The sequence below is a fragment of the Saimiri boliviensis genome, chromosome 14, assembly GCF_048565385.1.
Source record: "Saimiri boliviensis isolate mSaiBol1 chromosome 14, mSaiBol1.pri, whole genome shotgun sequence".
Lineage (NCBI taxonomy): Eukaryota > Metazoa > Chordata > Mammalia > Primates > Cebidae > Saimiri > Saimiri boliviensis.
In genome coordinates this window covers 790,186-795,300 of record NC_133462.1, presented here as the reverse complement: position 1 = coordinate 795,300, position 5,115 = coordinate 790,186, and the positions used below count along the sequence as shown (strand labels likewise).

General features: G+C 47.3%; 1 pseudogene; it reads left to right on the top strand.

Annotated features, from left to right (window-relative positions):
- Positions 1-202: 202 nt before the first annotated feature.
- Positions 203-4,631, top strand: LOC104650327 (ubiquitin-conjugating enzyme E2 C pseudogene; annotated as a pseudogene).
- The last annotated feature ends 484 nt before the right edge of the window (positions 4,632-5,115 follow it).

The following is a 5,115-nucleotide window of genomic DNA, read 5'->3' as shown; positions in this document are numbered from 1 at the left end:
CAGACGAGACAGGACCACATACAAGAGTGACAGACAAACGGTGGGTGCCCCCCAGATGGGAGACCACTCAGGTGCCTTTCCGGTCACTCTCCCGAAGGAAATTTCAGGGTGCGTCTTCGCTAAGGTGTGCTCGTATAAACCCCGGTCCTGGTCACCTCAGGATGGAAGTCCAAGTAGGACAGCTCTGCGGTGAATCACAGTTATGCCCTATGACGTTCCCGTGGAACCGCGGGTGAAGGCCCACACAAGCCCCGCAGCCTTTCAGCCGTGGGACTACATATATACACACTCACTGTCTCACTCACACAGAGGCTACGGAAAATAATCGAATGCTGACACCCCCTATGCCAGCTACCAGAAGGCTGCGAATGCTGACACCCCCATGCCAGCTACCAGAAGGCTGGAAATGCTGACACCCCCATGCCAGCTACCAGAAGGCTGGCATCCACTATGCCACACCAGGAGGCTGTTGCTCACTGTAAACAGCCACCAGAAGGCTGCCACCCACTATGACAGCCACCAGAAGCCTCAAGCAACGTCTCAGTGAGGCTTGCCAGGTCAGAGGTGCAATGACTCATCAGTCCCCCAACTCAGGCCCTTTCCTTTGAACTAGTTCCCAGTTTCCAGACCAAACTTACCTCTGGAGGTCTTTAGGAACCTGAAGAATTTCGGGTGAATGTCGGCCGGGTGGTCGCTTATCCTCCGTGGTGGCACTCTAGGGCCCTGGGACAGTCAGGGGGCACCTCCCCTAGAGGCTTCTGAGGTGGGAGCTGCCGCCTGGGCGAGACTCTGAGATGGCTTTTGTCTGGTGATGAAAATAAAAGGTCTCAGTGGAACCTCCAAATGTTGTACAGGGCCGAGCATAGAAAGTCAACACGAAGACAAAACTATGTCAAATTGCAGGGTCATTTATTGCCGGCGACCACGGAGGACTCACGTCTCTCCAACCCGTGGCCCCGAGTTCAGGGGGAGCGGGGTTTTTAAGCTGAAAAACCACATCCTGGTTTTAGGGTGAGGGGATGCAGGGCAAGCAACTTTTCAGCACTTATTGATAAGCAAAAGCAAGCACTTTTCATAGAAGCCAAGGTCAGGAGTTATTGCAAAGAGAATGGGGAAGCCGTTACAACTTATTTTAAGAACAGCTTTGTCTTTTATAAAATGGCATTTCTCAGGTTCTAACTTTTAGGCTAGCCATGTTACAGCACACATCTGTAATCCCAACACTTTTGGAGGCCAAGGAGGGTGGATCATGAGGTCAAGAGATCGAGACCAACCTGGTCAACATGGTGAAACCCCGTCTCTACTAAAAATACAAAAAATTTAGCTGGGCATGGTGGCTGTAATCCCAGCTACTCAGTCAGGAGGCTCAGGCGGGAGAATTGCCTGAACCCAGGAGGCAGAGGTTGCGGTGGGTCGAGATCACGTCATTGCACTCCAGCCTGGGTAACAAGAGCGAAACTCCGTCTCAAAAAAAATAAAAATTAAAAATAAATAAATAAATAAATAATTTAAAGGAAACATTTTACCAGAACATTAACAACATCTTGAAAGACAAAGCTAAGAAATGTGCCAGAAACACTAAAATAAATATAAAAGCCAAACTTATAAAAGTCAGGTTTAAGTTAAAATGCACATAAACCATGTTTCTAGAGAAAAATATTAACTATTTTAAATAAAAATAACATGAGAAGGCACTCTTTCTGGAATCATTAAAAAAGCTAATGTTTCTGGGCTCATTAAGGGAGGGCTCAATGGTTCACGCCTGTAATCCCAGCACTTTGGGAGACTGAGGCAAGCAGATCACAAGATCAAGAGTTGGAGACCAGCCTGGCCAACATAGTGTTTCACATCTCTACTAAAAATACAAAAAAACAAGCCAGGTGTGGTGGCTTACACAAGTAATCCCAGCTATTCTGGAGGCTGAGGTAGAATTAGAATTGCTTGAACCTGGGAGGCAGAGGTTGCAGTAAGCAGAGATCGGGACACTGCACTCCAGCCTGGGTGACAAGGCTAGACTCTGTCTCAAAAAAAAAAAAAAAAAAAAAAAAAAAAAAGGTCAGGCACAGTGGCTCATGCCTGTAATCCCAACACTTTGGGAGGCCCAGGCAGGCAGATCACGAGGTCAGGAGTTTGAGATTAGCCGAACCAACATGGTGAAACTCCATCTCTACTAAAAATACAAAACAAAAGTAGCTAGGCATGGTGGTGCACGCCTGTAATCCCAGCTACTCAGGAGGTTAGGCAGGAAAATTGCCTGAACCTGGGAGGCGGAGGTTGCAGTAAGCCAAGATCATGCCACTGCACCCCAGCCTGGGTGACAGAGTGAGACTTCGTCTCAAAATTTAAGAAAAAAAAATATATTTAAAGAATAACAAGCCGGGTGCGGTGGCTCAAGCCTGTAATCCCAGCACTTTGGGAGGCTGAGGCGGGTGGATCACAAGGTCAAGAGATCGAGACCATCCTGGTCAACATGGTGAAACCCCGTCTCTACTAAAAATACAAAAAAATAGCCGGGCATGGTAGTGCGTGCCTGTAATCCCAGCTACTCAGGAGGCTAAGACAGGAGAATTGCCTGAACCCAGGAGATGGAGGTTGCGGTGAGCCAAGATCGCGCCATTGTACTCCAGCCTGGGTAATGAGAATGAAACTCTGTCTCAAAAAAAAAAAAAAAAAGGCCGGGTGCGGTGGCTCAAGCCTGTAATCCCAGCACTTTGGGAGGCCAAGGCGGGTGGATCACAAGGTCAAAAGATCGAGACCATCCTGGTCAACATGGTGAAACCCTGTCTCTACTAAAAATACAAAAAATTAGCTGGGCGTGGTGGCGCGTGCCTGTAGTCCCAGATACTCAGGAGGCTGAGGCAGGAGAATTGCCTGAACCCAGGAGGTGGAGGTTGCGGTGAGCCGAGATCGCGCCATTGCACTCCAGCCTGGGTAACAAGAGCAAAACTCCATCTCAAAAAAAAAAAAAAAGGAATAACAAAAATGAGTTTATTAAGAATAACTTACATACATATACATATGTATGTTATTACTATATATATTCCATATAAAAGTATTCGTGTGGCTGGGCGCGGTGGCTCACGCCTGTAATCCCAGCACCTTAGGAGGCCGAGGCGGGTGGATCACGAGGTCAAGAGATCGAGACCATCTTGGTCAACATGGTGAAACCCCATCTCTACTAAAAATAAAAAAAATTGCGTGGCGCGGTGGCTCAAGCCTGTAATCCGAGCACTTTGGGAGGCCGAGGCGGGTGGATCACAAGGTCAAGAGATCGAGACCAACCCAGTCAACATGGTGAAACCCCGTCTCTACTAAAAATACAAAAAATTATCTGGGCATGGTGACACGTGCCTGTAATCCTGGCTACTCAGGAGGCTGAGGCAGGAGAATTGCCTGAACCCAGGAGGCGGAGGTTGCGGTGAGCGGAGATCACGCCATTGCACTCCAGCCTGGGTAACAAGAGTGAAACTCCGTCTCAAAAAATAAACTAAACTAAAATAAAATAGAAAAAAATAAAACAATTAGCTGGGCATGGTGGCGCGTGCCTGTAATTCCAGCTACTGAGGAGGCTGAGGCAGGAGAATTGCCTGAACCCAGGAGGCGGAGGTTGTGGTGCGCCGAGATCGCGCCATTGTACTCCAGCCTGGGTAACAAGAGTGAAACTCTGAATCAAAAAAAAAAAAAAATTTGTTTTACTTTTCTACATAAAAAAAATTTTTTTTTTCTAGATAAAATTAAAAGCAAAGCACATTAAAAGCGACAACCTGGCCAGGCACGGTAGCTCACGCCTGTAATCCCAGCATTTCGGGAGCCCACGGCGGGTGGATCACGAGATCAGGAGAGGGAGACCATCCTGGCCAACATTGTGAAACCCTGTCTCTACTAAAAATACAAAAAAATCAGCTAGGTGTGGTAGTGCGCACCTGTAGTCCCTGGGCAAAAACAGCAAGACTCCATCTCTTTCTCTCTCTCACTCTATTTATTATTATATATATATATATATACATACATATATATATAATAAAAATTATACATGATGATTGCAGATGCAGTCACATTTTCTTAGTTCTTGTCTGCCAGGGCCACCCAGATAGTTTCCCAAAACTGTGACCCAGCCACTGCCAGTGTCTCCACTGCCAATAAAGGAGCTAAGCCCAGCAGGGGCACTGCCCAGGGCCCTCTAGGCAAAAGGCTACAGCAGGCGCTGATGACCCTCACGATATCTGGTGACAAAATAATTTCTGCCTTCCCTGAAAGCCTTATCAAATGGGTAGAGACCAGCAATGGAGCAGCAGGCACAGTATATGAAGACCTGAGGTATAAGCTCTTGCTGGAATTCCCGAATTGCTACCCACCCATACAATGCACCCTTGGTGAAGTTCCTCACACCCTGCTACCATCCTAATATGGACGTCCAGGGTAAGATAAACCTGGACGTCCTGAAGGACAAGTGGTCTGCTGTGTGTGTCAGAACCGTCCTGCTCTGTATCCAGTACCTAAGAAGAACCGAACATCGATAGCCCTTTGAACACACATGCTACCAAGCTCTGGAGAAACCCTACGCCTTCAAAAAGTACCAGCCAGAAACCGACTCAAAGCAGGTTGTGATAACCTGCTTTTTGATAGCTTAAACCGACTCAATCTCTTAGCTAAGAGCTGTTCAGGCTTCTTGTTAGCTTCTTGAGCAGGACAGACTCCATCTTACCTTCTTCATTTTAGTTATTCCCCTCATTATGTAACTGCAGTATGTAGCTGGGGCAGGATGACACCAGGCACAGCCAGGAGTGCATTTGCTGATAAGAGGCTGAGTCAAGTGGCACCAGCAGAGCCTGGGAATGCAGGTGTGGACGAGTACCCAGAGCCCCCATAAGTTGTATGTGCTTTTATGACAGCTGTAGCCCTTGCACCTTGTACTGTTTTATTTCTCATGTGCTAGTTTATCTTTTAACTTTTTGCTTACTCTGCTTCTGTGAAAAACATTTTTCAGCTAGGTTCCCCCCTTCCTTTTCAAACTGGGGTACAAGAAACCCCCAGACTCTTTCTTCAGGGCTGAGAGAACTCTGGGCGTTAGCCACCTCTCGGTCCCTGGCTAAAACAAAGGACTCATAATTCTAT